Source organism: Ailuropoda melanoleuca, chromosome 6, assembly GCF_002007445.2.
Source record: "Ailuropoda melanoleuca isolate Jingjing chromosome 6, ASM200744v2, whole genome shotgun sequence".
Classification (NCBI taxonomy): domain Eukaryota; kingdom Metazoa; phylum Chordata; class Mammalia; order Carnivora; family Ursidae; genus Ailuropoda; species Ailuropoda melanoleuca.
Window position 1 is genome coordinate 52009409 of NC_048223.1, and position 16132 is coordinate 52025540.

General features: G+C 49.0%; 1 protein-coding gene across 23 annotated transcripts in view; it reads left to right on the top strand.

Annotated features, from left to right (window-relative positions):
• The first annotated feature begins 3441 nt into the window (after positions 1–3441).
• LOC109488881 overlaps positions 3442–16132 on the top strand; it is a 173726-nt gene continuing 161035 nt past the window's right edge. For 5 of the 23 annotated variants that reach the window (XR_004626074.1, XR_004626075.1, XR_004626078.1 and 2 more), the window contains exons 1-3: positions 3479–4596; positions 6488–8732; positions 8945–11595. The gene's annotated coding sequence lies outside the window, so the exon portion shown is untranslated. Of the gene's footprint in view, positions 4597–6487; positions 8733–8944; positions 11596–12587; positions 15399–16132 lie in introns of those variants that run through there. The other 18 variants (XR_004626072.1, XR_004626071.1, XR_004626070.1 and 15 more) reach the window with 12 other exon arrangements.

A 16132-nucleotide genomic window follows, 5' to 3' on the forward strand; every position in this document is an offset into this window, starting at 1 on the left:
CTCCCACATCTTCATGGCTTTGGTCTTACCAGGGCTCTGAAAACACACCATTGCTTGAGGGAGCTTCTCTACTGGACTTTAGAGACATTCTTGTTAATCCTCACACCTGCTCTCACAGGGTCAGTGAGATTAGGCCCATTTCACAGCTGATAAAACTGAGACCGAGGGAGATTAAGAACGTTGCCCAGTGCCATACAACCTCTTGATGGTGGAGCCAACTCACTGATGGAAGAAATAGGTCTGATGCTGAAACCCTGGTCCTCCCCCCATACCACGTGTTTTCCTTGGAACAGAATAAAGACTCCCCAGACAGTTTTTAGCTGGTATTCTGGATTTGCTTTAAGTCCTTATGAGATGTTAACAGCTTGAAGTCCTGTAATGGTACAGGAGACCTGAACATCCTGGTGCATTTTCTTTTATTCAATCTAACGGGGACACAGACCTCTGGCTTCCCTGGTAGAACCCCCCTTTTGAAGTGTCTCTGTTTTCTTCATTCAGAAGAACAGATCAGCATCTCTCATGCAAAGCCTGGCTGGATGCCCACCTCGCTTTTGCAATGAATTTAGCAACATCTGCTTTGCCCATTAAAGTGATTTTTCTCTTCCTGGCCCTGAGCCTGTGTGCTTGCTGCAATTGATTACCAGCAATTTCCTTCCCAAACCAGAGGGTTCAGTGAACTCTAAATTGAATTGTTGCTCACTGGTCTCCTTTGGACCAATGCATAAGGCTTATGTGCAAAATGGTCAAGCCACTTAGTTCCCAAATCTATAGGTTGATGATTCTGGTTACACATGGGGGGGGGGACCCAGTGAGTGACATTTCCCATTTCTGCACACGGTGGCCTGGGGCTGTGGCCGTCTCCGGATTTCTCAATTTCAAGCTTAAGGTGGGGGGAGGGGGGGTGAAGTCACCTTGCATATAGCAAGGCCCGTGCAGTGTTCACAGCACCCTTTCTTCTAGTCCAGTCGTAGCAGTGATGGCCTCAGATGTCACTGACTGGAAGGCTTACCTAAGAGCCAGCTGAGAAAAATATCTGTTGCTCTAGAAGTAGCATATAAAGAACTCAGAACGAGGTGAATCACTGTATCGTTTTGAAGGCAACTGTGGGTCCTCCTATGGGGTGTAGGCAGCTTTCTTGCCTTCTTTTTTTTTTTTTTTTTAAGATTTTATTTATTTATTTGAGAGCGAGAGAGAGCAGGGGGAGGGGCAGAGGGAGAAGCAGACTCCCCACTGAGCAGGGAGCCTGACTCGGTACTTGATCCCAGGACCCTGAGATCATGACCTGAGCCGACGGCAGGCACTAAGCCGACTGAGCCACCCAGGTGCCCCTCAGGCAGCTTTGCTTAATAAAGCAAAGTCCTAGGTGAAGCAGACCTGTGGATCTGGGCGGCTGTTCCGTCCTCTCTCTGGTAGGTTCCTAGTTGTCCTGTAAGATGAGCTCCGAATGTCACCCTCCAGGAAGTGGGCCCACACTCCCCCCGGCCTCTCACTTTCACATGCTTTGCTTATCACGCTTATTGTATTTTGTCGCACGTATCTGCTTATGTACAGCCTCTTACACGCGTCTTCCCGTCCACCAGCTCCTCGGGGTGAGGGATCCGTCCCTCACTCACCGCCATATTCCCACACCTGGAGTAACACACGGAAGGTCCCCAGGAAGAGGACAGATGCGTGAAGGATGCTGCCTGCCTTGTGGGAAGGTTTTACACCAGTACTTTGAGCTGCTCCCCAAGGCACCCGGGAGTCTTCCCTACCACATGCCCTAACAAAACAAAACAAAACAGAAGAAAACTCAAAGGATCCCACTACTCATCACTCACCAACCTGCTGCCGTGGGTCAGGGTGGTTAATCGAAAGCTAAGTGTCTGAAACAAGAAAAAGGTAGCACACATGCTTACACCCAGTGATTGTGACAACTACTTGAAATCATTTTTGAGTCATTGCATTTTCTGTTTCTTTGAGAGACATTCCCCATTTCCACCACGATTGCCGAAGAAAACCCGCTTATATCAGTAAGCACTTCTGAAATGATTATTGCATACAAGGGTGACTTTCTTATTCATACCTTATTCTCACAGGCCTCTTTCGCAAACATCCTTGGTGCTGAGCAAGGCTGTTTGCTCTTATTTCTGGGAGAGGTCTCCTTTACATTATTACCACAGTATTAGAAAGAGCACAATATTCCAAAAAAGTATGGTTCCGCCTGTAGGTGTGAGACCCACATCTCTTCACCAAGTAGGTCCGGAGCTAACCTCCAAATCTCTGAGGAGATCCTAGGGTATTCGGCTTCTAGAAAGGCCTCCGGCCTTTATTTCGCCCCCAGTAGGGGACCCTTGGCCCTGCTGAGGAAGTGGACGAGCGAACTTGAAGGGAGGCTCAGATGAAGGTCCATAGTTAGGGAAAGGACAGTGAGGGTTTTTCTCTTTCTGGCTTTGGAAACCTAACAGAGAAAAGGCTGAAAAAATGCTCCAGTGGCCCACTTTGGCTCTGATAAATCCGTCTATCAGGTACAGTGGAACCGGGTGCCTGCTGCCGGCCTGGCCCAGAGAGGGACGGACCTCGGCTGCATGTCATGGGAGGACCTGGGCTGTGCGGAGTCACGCTGTTTCAGTTTTTCCGCCAGGCACCCCGGAGCTGGGAGACAGAAACACATTCTTCCCCTTTCCAGAGCGTTGGCTCAAGCTGAATGGGACTTTGCTAAGAGAAATGGATTGAGCTGATGGCCAACTCATCAAGCCCCTGCGTAGTCCAAAATTCCAGATTGAGCAAAGCATTAGGGAAGCAGGGATGGACCGGAGCTGACCAGACCTCCTCCACCATCCTATCACCACCACGAGGACCAACGGGGCGGTTCATTGAAACGAATGCTTGTCCTGTACCAGGCACTGGGTAGGAACTAGATACCTGATTTCATGTTATCGTCACACAGCTTCATGAGGAGGGTGTCATAATCCCGAGGCTTTGACGATTTGGTTATTTTAGGAAGTGACTATTTGTTGATGGGGGGCACTGTGCTGGGTGCTGGGGACGTGGCGCTAAGTGAACTTGAACACAGTCCTTCCTTCATGTGTGTGCCGGTCTAGTAAGTGTGGCATGGCCAAGATACAGTCTCTGTTGGGCTGATTCAAAAGCTTGCCTTAAACCCAGCACACGATTCCTCGGAGTCTCCGACAGGCCTTGGAAGCCTCCTAGAAATGCCGCCCAGTCAGCATGGATACTGGGTAGGTAGAGGTGACCTGAGTTTGTTCTCTAATGCTGCACCATCGTGAAGGGTTAGCTTGCCTGGCACGGACCACATCCGTCTTCTGCTGGGCACCCGGTTGTCCCCAAGTCCATCCGTGTTGGATGAACGAGTATCACGCGTGTATTTTGGCGTTGGGCTTCTGCTTGCGGTGAGGGCACATGGACAGCCATGTGCTGTGACGGCTGCAGGGGAAGTCTTTCAGCCCTTCACACGTAGTGAGTGTAAGTCTTCTGTTCTCTCCCTCTTCACACGCCCCCACACTTCCTGCTCTTTCCTGGGCCTGGAAGCGGAAGTACTGAAACACCGAGACAGACTGTTCTTACGGTTTTTAGAGGCTGGCTGAAACCAGGAAGGCCTGGAAATCGGAAGGCCAGCTATCTCTGGGACCCAAGAGCTGGGCCTCAAGACCCTTGAGCACATTTCCAACCCTCCTCTGGGCTGGTTGGACTCAGCAAGATCAGTCAAGGACTTGCTCCTAGCAGCTCTTTCTTTGTGCATTGACAGGGCAGTTACCCGTTCTTTTGGCTTCATTTTCCATTTATAACCGGAAGGGTGGGTCTTTAGTGGAGACACTGCTAATGCTTGTTTCCTGATTATAGAGTCGTGTACCTGCTGATTCATTCATTCAAGCATACTTCTCGATTATCAGATGTCCTCCATGAAGAGCCTTCCTAGAGCTTACATGCCAATGGAGGAAACCAAGGAAACAAAACGAATAAAGCCTGTGTTATGTAAGAGGGCCGAATTACTATGGAGAAGCCTGGAGGAGGGTGTAAGGAGTGTTTGGTTGGGGATAGTGCAATTGTAAGTTGGGTTATGAGGGCAGGCTCAAAAAGAAGGTAATATTTGAGTTGTGGGAGGAAGCCACATGAATATGAACTGAGAGGATTCCAGACAGAGAAAATGGCACGTGCAAATGCCCTGAGGCTAGAAGCCGCCTGGTGTGCCCCGGCCACAGCCAGGCCACCAGGGTGACTGGAGCCAAGTCAGCAAGGGGAAGAGTGGAAGGACATATAGTCAGAGAGGAAATGGGGTCAGAGGGTGTCAGGAGGGCCTTGAGAACAGGGGAAGTCTTTAGGTTTTCTGTAAGAAGGGGAGCCTCTGGAAGGTTCTGAGCAGAAAAGGGACATGGTCTGATAGACTAATGTTGAATTAGCTACTTTTGCAAAAGCACTGCCACTTCCTACTGACTGGCCTGAGCCTGAGGAGCCAGGGGTCATGGATCTGAAACCCGAGTGAGCCTCCTGACTGCATGACGAGGCATCGCCCGCACTGGAGTGGAGGCCAGGGAGCCTCCGAGAGTTGGGGGGACCTTCTCGGACTGGTAGCCATACCGCTAGGAAGCAGATGAGGTAGGTGAGGCAGGCGATGTAGTCTTTGTGTGGCTTCTGGTTGTGCTCTGCTCTTGGGGAGAGATTGTTCCCTGGATTTTTCCAGTTCAGAGGCTGCCCACATTCTTTGGCTTGCGTCTCTCTTCTCCATCTCCAAAGCCAGCAACAGCGCATCCTTATGACCTCCGTTGTCAGTCTCTCTCTCTCTCTGATCTCAGCTGGAAAGAAAAAGTGGCTCTCCACTTCTAAGGATTCATGTGACCGGGTTGGGCCCGCCTGAATGATCCAGGATAATCTTCCCGTCTCAACTTTATTCACACCTACAAAATTGGTTTAAAATATATGTAGTAAAAATATATAAATAGGTAATTCACATAGTTATATATAACTTATATTTATACATATTTTATTTGTATTTATGTACTTATTTATTTAGAGAGAAAGAGCATGCAAGCAGGGGGAGGGGCACAGGGCAGAGGGAGAGGGAGTCTCAAGTAGGCTCCACGCTCAGCTCAGAGCCCGATTCAGGGCTCAATTTCGTGACCCTGAGGTCATGACCGGAGCCGAAATCAAGAGTCGGATGCTCAGCTGACTGAGCCATCCAGGTGCCCTTTTATTTATATATTTTTACAACAGATATTTTTTATAGATACATATATATCTTTATATATCTGTATCTGTGTGTATGCATACACACACACACACAGACATGTGCTGACGTTGTTTGCCAAGTCAAACCTTTAGAAGTGGTGGAATATAAATAGAAATGCGTTCGGGGCCCACGCTAGCCTCTAGCCACACTAGAGGGAGATGGTCAGGAGAATAGACCAACGGAAGTGAAAAGAGTAGAAGACAAAGAGGATGATCCTTATTTTGGAAGGGAAATGGGGGCTTGCTGTCTGCAGGTTTCTACACACAAGTCTATGCAGAGCAAAAACTCAAGATGAAATAGGCCAAATGGCAGTGGTTCATAGTATGTAATATATATATTATATTATATGACTTGTTTTATACATTATACATGCACATAACGCACAGACAGAATGCAGTTATATAATACACCAATGCAACATAAATACATAATATGACATTATATGATATACTCACATATAAGTGTATATGAGTATTAATTATAATAAAATTAAATAATATAGAATATAGTTGTATTATAATATGCAATATACACTATACTATAATATAATTAATGCATCACCGCTATGTATCAGAGGAATAGGAGGGGTCTGGTTATCCAGGGGTCCTTGGATCTTCCCCATTCCTGTCTCCCCTTTAATCACTTCCCAGGTCCTAGAGAGTCTCTCTGTAAAGCCACCATCCTGATTCCTCAAATCCACACTCTTATTACACTGCTCCTGGGCGATCACCGTAACCAGGGCTGGGGCGACAAGAACGTCTCCTCACAGCCCGTTTCCAGGCTCAGTTTCCTCCAGTGCAGATCTGATTGTGTTTGAAGCTGCCCAGCGCCTGCCCCCCCCCCCACCATTCCCACTACAGGAAGTAGAATGTCCTTAGTCTCTCTCGCAGGCCGAGCCTAGTCCTCTGCCTGACTTCCATTCTACTTCTCAGCTACAGAGAAGGGACTTTCTACCCTCATCCCGCTTCCTGCTCTCTGGGCCACGGCTCTAGTGTTTCTCCTTCTCTGAAATGTCTCCTGTGCCCCCTGCCTCCATTCCTGCCTTTTGGCCACTGAAATTCTACCGGATTCTCCCGGGCTTATCTCAAATGCCATCTCCAATCTCCATGAAGTCTTTCTTGACCTCCCCCAGCAGGCCTGACTTATCCACCCTTTGAGCACCATCTATGGGGACTTTGAACCTCTTCTTTGGAGCTTACCCCATTTTCCAGTGATTTGCGTGCTTGTCTTTTCTTTCCCCCTCACTGATCCTGTCTTTAGATTGGGCTCTGGGCCTCACTCTTGGCCAAGGCCCCGCGGCCTCGTCACACGCTCGGAGTCTTCTGAGTGACAGCCGCGCTGGTGGCTGGGACGTGTGCGCTCAGAGCAGTGCGATTTATAAGACAGCTGCTCCATGCATCATTATTCGGGTGCATGAGGGAGCAAATGCCCCCCGAGGGGTGATGAGAACCTCTTCTTTCTCTACGGACCACACGCATTTTTACTTTCACTCGCGTTTTCTCAGTGGGTCAACCACGTCACTTCTTCGACGGGTCGTCCACAGTGTTTGCTGGTTATTGGTGCCAACTCCACCGTTACTTGCTTTTGAAAAAAAAAAAAACCTGACCCACTCTTCTCACCGAGGCTTGTCTTAAACCATAACCTCCTGGAAAATACCCACATTTGAATTTATAAGTTGCGTTTTGGTTCACTCCTGACTCTCCCTGTTCCTCAAACGTCTGTGAAAGGGGTGATGTTGGTCTTCCCTCCCCTCCGGCCTGTGGCTGCAGCTGGGACCCTTGCAGGCCGACCTGTGGAGGCTCGTGCTTCCTCTGCAGCCCCCCGCTCTGGGAAGCTCCCCGCGGCTCGGACCCCGCACCCCTACCACCGCCTGGAAGCCCCTCCCGGGACACTGGGCGAGACAGAGACTTCGTCACCCTACTCAGGCCTTTGGGACTTGGCACGAGAGCGTGTGCCTGAGAATCCCTCAGGTACCTTCCAGAAGAAACCGCTCTGAAGCGATATCTCGGGCAGGACATGGGGCCTGGGTGGTGACACTCCAAGGACACAGAGGCAGCTCCACGTTCCCTCCTTTCTCTCAACCCCTGCCTTTTCCTCACGAGGCAACAGAGCGCTCGGACTATTGAATCGTCGTGGTCCCCAGTCAGGACCATCTCACGTCAGATCTGGACGGAGACGAAGGCAGATACTTATTCGTTCGTTGGAGGTAGTTTGTGGCAGTGTCGTCAGCCCCTCCCTGACTGAACCCTGTGTTCTTCTGGAACGGCCACACGGCGGGAGAGGCCGCCCGGTAGAAGAGGTGAGGGCTGTCCACACACTTTCTTCCCTGCACCCCGAACACCAGGGGAGAAAGGCAGGGAGGACGGCAGGCGAGCCGGAGGCCACGGGCCTTGACAGGAGCAGCATTCCCGACTTCGTGTCCAGAAAGCGGAGTTCAAATCCCAGCCTTGCCAAAGCGAGTTCTTGGGATCCCGAGCCATTGACCTGACCCTCCTGTGAGTCAGCTTTCTCCCTCGTAAGAGGGGAGGGGGTTCCCGTTTCTTGACCCTGCTGCCCACGTGGATGCAGCGGGGGGAAGACCTCTCAGCGCAGCGTCGGGCACACCCCGGGCACTCAGCCATTCTGCGGCCCTCCTCCCTTCTGCGAGGGGTCTCTGCCTCCTCTGTACCAAGTGATTCTGGCAGCGTTGTCTCCGTTCGAACTGCTGAGGCCTTCCAGTGAGACAAAGCAGGCCCGTAGGGAGTGAGCTCAAAAGCTCTGGGAAGCTGTGGTCGGAGTGGGCTGCCCTGTGGAGCTTAAATCCTGATGCTATGTTTAGAAGGGGGTTCCAAGCCCTGGAGAGGCTGCTCCGGGGTGCCTTTCTGCTTGGAGAGTCTGTGATTTGGTGGCCTTTGATCTCACATCATAGGTAGGGTACACATATAATTTATTGTCCAGACTAGGAAACGTTTGAGAATGAAAGAGGCTGCCATTAAAAATTACAACGAGAGAGCAGGTGTAAACCAGGACTGTTTCAGGCAAGTGGGGTGGATCTTTACCTGACTCACATTTTGGCCCCAGGCTCTGTGTGAGTTTTCAGCCTTCATGCTCACCTGGTTTCTATGCATTTGAATCATGTCAGTTTTTTTCCTCTTCAGCCGGCAACTTCGTTTTGCAGGCAAGGACTTTCTGGAAAGAAGGTTAAAGGCCCTTGGCACAGGGTGCATGTAAATAACATGTCAGATGGACATAAAGAGACATATGAAAGCCAGAGGGCGAGCCGATGCAGGATCCAGAAAGTCCTTCAGCTCCCCCACCACCCGTCCCCCTCATGCCTGCCCCAGCAGGCAGGCCTGCAGCCTCCTGGCGACCAGCTGTGGAGGGAAGGGACAGGCTGGGGGAAGGGCAGCCAGATGCGGCCCGCAGAAAACCTAGACCAAATTTCGTGCTCTCAGTGGCTGGCTCTGATGTTCCAGACCCACAGGGGTGAAGAGGAAAGGGAGCACTTCATCCCCGCATTCTGCAGGTAAGTGAGCCCCCCGAATGTCTCTGGGGGCCGGGGTGCTGCAGCAGCTAGCTCCAGCACACAGAGAGCACGCCCTGATGGGGACAGGGGCCCAGGGGGCAGGAGCACAAGCACAGACCGTGAGCTTGAGAGGGCCCTTAGACATGTTGGGGGCAAGGGGGTAGGAGCCGTGGATTCTAACCAACAGATCTGGGGTTTCCTCTCTGCTACAGAGAACCATCAGGGCCGTCACTTGGAAACTGAGGACAGCGTACCTATTACATCCACTGTCCAGGGTCACTCAGGATAAAACAATGTAATGGACATGGTGTAGCTTACAGACTGCAAATGCCAGGTGGCATCCTAATTGGAGATCTTCAATTCGAACTCCTGAATTTACAGATGAAGATCTACAGATGGCCTCCCTGGAGGTCAACAGACTGGCCCGGTGTGGGTGACTCCCTTTACAGAGAGAGATGTTGACAGCTTGTGTGTGATGGGGGAGTGGGTGGCCGAGAGGGTAAAATCTAAGAAACAGAGACAACCGGGGACAAATCGAGGAGGCAAAAACATTTTCAGGGACCTTGATTTAAATCTCTGCTAGATGAAGTGAGAAAAATGATTCTGTGGTTATTTTTTAAGGGAGTGGGATCTTTTCACATCTTTTCTTCCTCACCATCGACTGGAGTTGATCTCATCCGAGGTTTCGAGGTGAGAGCTGATGAGGCTAGCTACCCAGCTATGCCATTCTCTTAATAAAGATGCTCCTTTGGCCTGACTGCTCCACTCAGACACTAACACAGTGGCCAGGTTGGAAAAGAATATGCAGGCCAGAGCAGATCTGTGTGAAGCAGGAGAAGGTCAAGGCAGCTTTAGCAGATCAATGAAGGGCACGGCCTCCAGAGCTGGGCGGCCTGGAGAAAAATCCCAGTTTCGCTGCTCACAGCTGTGCTGCCTTGGGCGAGTTCTCCAATCTTTCCGTACCTTCGCTTTCTCCTCTGCAGAATGACAATATGAACTGTACCCTCATCACAGCATGATGTGAGGCTCAAGCGGGTTAATACATTGAAGATGTTTGGAAAGGTACTTGGCGCGCATTTAACTCTCTTCACTTGTTTCTTAAATAAAAATAAAATGCATAAGGGTGTCAAAGGTGGACATGGGTGAGAGGCAGTAGTGAGGAGTAGTAGGAAGGATGCTGGATTTGTCATCGGACAGACTTGCATTCGGATCCTGATTCCACAACCTTTTTTGATCCACGTTTGTATTTTTCTGGTTATTAGGGGCATATGTGTTTATAGCAGAAAATTTAGAAAATCCAGAAAGCCAGCAGGAAGTAAATAAAGACCACCCCAATTCCAGCACCTGGAGGTGGTCACCAGGGAAGGACGGTTGGCAATGAGAACCGCCTCCGGGTTTGGTCCTGATGCTGGGGGCTTGTAGGTTTTCACGATTCCTCCTCTGTTTGCATATCCCTCAGGGAGAGATCCAGGGACTGCCTGAGGGCAAGGGCCTGTGAATGCCTACTAAATAAAACATTTTTTTTGACAATGATGAGACCCTTAATAGGCACCTCGGAGCCCTCAATCTATATACTTTTTACAGTTCTCGGTTCCCAACTGTGAGGAGCTCAGTCTTCCAGCGAGACAGCATGCCAAGCGTTTAGATTGAAACTCATAAATTTCTTCTTCCAACTTCCCTGCTGTCATTACTTGGCCGCCCACATTATTGTTGCCAACTGCCAAGTGTGGCTGTGAGTGACAGGTAGATTCTTTGTGCCTGATGTGGGTCACGCTTGCGCTTGGTCTGAGCGCTTTTGTTTAATGCTCCACAAGGAGGCCAGAGCCAAGGAGCAGAGCAGGAGTAACAGGAGAAGTCTGCTGGGTGATGATTTGGCAGCTCAAGGAAAGTTGTAAATTAGGCTGTCAGAAGGGAACTTTCTGGCAAACTCAGTGAACAAACACAAGGTGTGAGGTGGCCAGTACTTGTAATAAGCTAACTTTCTCTCTCTCACTGGTGGTTTCCTCTTGTTGGTCTTTTGGTGAAGTGGTTAGACGTGTTAACTATCACCCAAACAGAATCTGAAAGGCTTTGGGGTTGGGGGGCACGGGGGTGGCCAAGAGTGGTGAAGAGGAGGGGTACGAATGCACAGGTCTACAGTCAGAGCAATATCCGTGGCCTTTGGAGGTTGGTTGATGGTGTCATCAGATCCCCTCCTGGGCATTATCCATGAGCAATGAAATGGCACACAAGCCAAGTTTTCTTGTCATTTTAGTGACTTCAGTTAGACAGTACCACAGTAACCCACTCTCTCTGCTGTTAGTGTCATGCTGTAATGTAAAGTCATGAGATTAATATTATAGAAATTTGAAGAAGGTTTTCTGTCTCTTCTCCCACTTAGTGGACCAAAACACACACACACGCACGCACACAAACCAAACAAAAAACGCCCCCAAACCCAACAACAACAAAACCCCCAAAGCCCTTGGTATGTATGGTCAACCCCATTGTATAAATTAACTTCCCTATTGGAACTGTGTTCTTTAGTCGAAGTGACAGCAATTCACACCGATGACGTTCTTAGAAATAGGTCTATCTTTTGCACTAAGGTCCCCTGCCTCTTGGCACATTGTTTTTCAAACTTTTTTCAGTAGCAGAATCTACTTTTTTAGGGTGAGAAGTTAGACAAGGGCTTCACTATTTAAAACAGGTGGAGTGGACCTTTTCCTGGATGGAGTGAGAGCGAGCACCTCAGATGCCCCCCGCTGGACCTGTCTCTTCTGCTGGCCGTCTCTACTGAATCTCATGGCTTTGTGGGGCAGCGGTTAAAATCCACTGACAGAGCATCTGCTACCGTCCGTTTCAAGTGCAGCCACTTCATATGGTAAATCCTCTTGTCCCCTAGTCAAGTTAGGTTAGCAATACAGTATTAATTAAGCTTGGCACAAGTTAGCAATAATCAGACCCTTAAAAAATATTACAGTACTCACCCTCAATTCTCAGTAGGCTACTCTAGTGGCCTTGAGTCTTCAAAACAATCCAATCTTGACCACCAGCTTTGTGGTCAGGTCACAGAATATGGCTGAGGAATGACCATGCCATCCACAGGTCCTCTGGCCCCTGGTCATGGTGGTTCCCTGAACTTACCTATCTCCTTCCGCTAAATTTTGGCTTTGTAGCTCCTCCCCTGTAACTGTATCCTTTGTCCTGGATTGGAAATGCTATTCCAAAAGACTCATTTTCTCTTCATCCTCTCAAATCCTGAGCATACCATCTTGGGGCCTCTCTTTTGTTGAATTCCCAGTTTATTTTCAAGTTCCTTGCATCTTCAAAAATGCACAGAACCTACCGTTACACACGGATGCCTTAAAAGCCTTCCCGCTGTCTTCATGGTCGCCCCAGCTCTGCCAGCTCTGTTATTTCAGACATCCTAGCCAAACACAGCCTTTCATCAGAAAGAGCCACACTTATACTCTTCCACACCTATAATTCAACCACAGTTGACTCACTAGCCTGACGACCCCCATCAATTCTCAATGATTCTGGGGGAGCGGGTTATTTTTCTTGGCACGGACCCAAGACGTTGAGGCTAGAATTCACTATTAGGCTGGTCTCCCTAGGATGTCATTAGGAGGGTTTAGTTACTGAAACACTAAAGGATATTGTCATAATACAGCAATTGCACCCAAATGGCCTCATATCCCAGACCACTCTGTCATATTTTAAAGCCCTAGTGCCGTTTAGGGGGGTTGGGGTGAGGGCCCCAATTGGACCTGGACACCTTTGCCTATTTGTTTATTTGTTTATCCAAAAATATTTGGAATAAAGTGGGATTTTTCCTGACAGCTAAATTGAGGTACTAACAATTATTTCTAGATGTACAGAAGTGTTCACACGAAGGTTTTCTTCAGTCGACTATTATTTACTCAGGACATTTATGGAAAAAGAGTTGTTTATACTTGGAAGAAAGTGTGTATTCATATATATTGCATGTGGCATACCGAATGTCAGGTGGGCTTGAACGTAAACAAGGCTAATTTTTCTTTATTTGGATACGTTTAGCACACGATTGCTGAGACGCAAGCTTACACACTCTTACAAGGCGAAGCATGAGGTTGTTTCAGTGTAAACCCTAGGACAGTGAGGTTTGTCCACCTCAGCCCTGTTGACGTTTGGGCCAGATGCTTCTTGGCTGTTGGGGCTGTGCCGTGTGCTGTGGGGTTTGGCAGCAGTCCTGTCCCCTCCTCACTGAAATGCCAGCAACGCCTCCCTCCCCCGCACTTGTGACAACCCCAAATGTTTTCAGACATTGTCAAATGTCCCCTGCGGAGCCAACTCACCCCCGCTTGAGAACCAGTGCCACGAACACACGAGAAAAGCTGCCGCTTGAGAACCAGTGCCACGAACACACGAGAAAAGCTGCAGGAGGAAGAGTTGCAGATGGAGGGACCTGTGGCACGACGGTGACTTCAGCTCCTGTCCCCGCGTCCCTCCAGCCACGAAGATGAAGTGTCTGCACCTTCTCTCACTGGGGCAACAATGCGCAGCTCTGCGGGATTTCTCCCACTTGGCCTCGGGACGTGTCCAATGTTTCTGCTTTTATGAATTAACCCTGTGTAGGAAGTAGGCAGAGTTAAAAATCCTGAGCGGCTGGCATCATGTTTCTCCAGGTAGAATTCCTAATTCAGGAGTGTGCTTCTATCTGCTGGCTTTTGCTACTTGACAAAGCAGTCGCGAGCTCGCGGTCCAGTCCAGACATTGATTACAGGTCATGCATCAGCTTGGTTGGGGTTCAGCTGATCCAGGCTGGACTCAACGGGGCGGGTCTGCTTCTCAGTGTAGGTGTGTGGGTCACCTGCCTCTCTCTTTGTCTTTCCGGGTCCCGTGGGCTGCTCGGGACACGTTCATCTCACGATGATGGTGGAGGTACAAGCTCACGACATGAGACGTCTTCAGGTTGAGACTCAGGACTCACACTCCCCCACTGCGGAGCTGTCCCATGGACCACAGCAAATCGGGCACTGGTCCCGCAGTCACTGGGAGGAAAGATACACTTTGCCCCTTTCGTGGGAAGAACATGGCGAAAAGCATGTGGATACGGAGAGTGCCGAGCATGGGGGTCCGTGACACCATGTATCACAGCCCTCGTTTTTAGAGTGGTAGTTTCGTTTCCATATCATTTTGGCCCTGAGCTTGCTTATTTTACTGGACACGTCTGTGATGAGAGAGTGGAACCGCCAGAATGGAATTATCTGGTAGGGACGAGGGAGCCAAACGGACTAGTCTGAACATTTATTTTAACTGCAGTTAGCTCAATCTTGCACGCATTAAGCAGCGTTCGATTTCTATGGCTCCAGACCACGGAAGAGGCTGGATTTGCCCGACGTGCCGTCAGAGAGCAAGGTATTTGCAAAGATGTTTGTGAGAATAAGATGTAAAAACACCGATTTGTAAGGATTGGCGGATTACAGATGTGTTGGCCAGAGGACTGTGGAGCGAAAATCTCTGGAATGCTTTAGCAACCTTTTAAATTTATTGCCAGGAAATGTGCGCTGTTCGCCTTCTCTGCATCTTTTCAAAAGATCTCCTGTAAAGCCAGTCGAGCCTCGTGCAGGTACGGAGGGGTGCCGACAGTGATAAGTGAAGGGCCTCGCTCCAGCCTGACCAAACACCGTTAATATGTAACCCGAATCTGACCACTTCTTGTATGTTTACATTGGGTTTCGGTATGATTTTTATCGGGTGAAAGAGCGATTCAAAGTGGCCTTCTTTCTTGGCGCTTGTCCACGGTCTCTCACGGCTCAGGAGCAGAATGGCCGTAAGTCACGTCAGGGGGATTTGAGTCTGGTGGAATAAAAAATCACTTACCTTATTACACACAAGAATGTGCTGGATGGGTGGGTCAGTCTGCGTGAGGATAAGGCATCATAGCAGAAATCATATTTGGTTGTTTGTGCCGAGACCGCAGGTTTCCAGGACGAGCTACGTGGGTGGCACGCTGCACCTTTCAGAGGGGCTAGAGCAAAAGCAAGATGCTGACAAGGGCAAGCACGGGAGAGGATCCCTAGCAATGAGAACCCTCAAATGTTGCTCTTCGGAATGCCCAATGGTTCAGCCACTTTGGAAACCAGTTTAGCAATTTCTTATTACGTTAAGCATATGCTTACCATAAGACTTAAAAAATGCCACTCCTAGGTAATTTACCCCAGAGAAATTAAAACTATTTTCTCACTAAAGCCTCTTTGTGAACGTTTGCAGGGGCTTTATTCGCAATCACCAAATGTCCTTTAATTGGCAAACAGGTAAACATGTTGCAGTTCACCCATGCCACTGAGAGTGAGCTGGCAGTAAAAAGAAATGAGCTGCTGATCTATGTAATAACATGATTAAATCTCAGATGCATTATGTTACGTGAAAGAAGCCAGACTCGAAAGGCTATAAACTGGATGATTCCATTTATATGACATTCTGAAAAAAAGGCACACCTAGAGAACAGATCAGTGGGTTGCCAGGAGCAAGGGGAAGGGGGCTGTCTTTAAAGGGACATGCGGGAAATTTGGGGAGTGATGGAATTGTTCTATATTGATCGTGGTCGTGATTACATGACTGTGTACATAAGTCAAAACTCATGGAATCATGAACTAAAAAGAGTGAGTTTATACCCCAATAAACCTGACTTTTAATAAAGTGTGTGGTTTATTGTCCCCCAGAATCTCCTATTTTTGTATATGTCAATGTGACATACATATTGGGACGGTCACCCAACTCATATTCCTTCTTTGAAAATGGCCCTTTGCTGCCCAGTCCCTGCTGAAAGGTGGAATCCAACGGATTCCACACTCTAAGCCCTTGCTTGAAAGGATCATGGTGGACACCTACCCTGAACGAAACCAGGAAGATGCTCTCTTTTGAGACTTTGCTCTAAGAGACATGGAAACCACAGTTCAGAGGGTGTGGATTTTGGCTTGTAGATATGTTTTGTTTGGCCTGCACAATGTTTAAAGAAATTGAATTAATTGCCAACATTAAAAAAAATGGGAGATTTCACATAAAAATCCAGATTTCCGGCTTCTCTTTGAGAAGTGGGAGGATCCAGTAAAATGGGCCCAGATTCCCGCCTGCAGACAATGGCTGGAGCCGAGACCTTCGCCCCCTTCCCACCAGCATGCCCCCTCTGTGCACGCATCTCTTCCCACTCCCCGGAGAAGCCAAGCTGCGGCTGTGTTTATGCTGTTAGTCGTCTTCCGGAGGAACGTTCAGGGAAATATGAAATATTTCTTGCACCTTCCACTTCTATCAGAAGTGGGAAAGCAAATGGTAAGACCAAGTTGTATGAGAAACGAGAATGGGCGGATGACTTTGTGAAAGCAAGCTTTTGTCTAACGGCGTATGACAAGCAGCCCAAGTGTGTGTGTACTGGA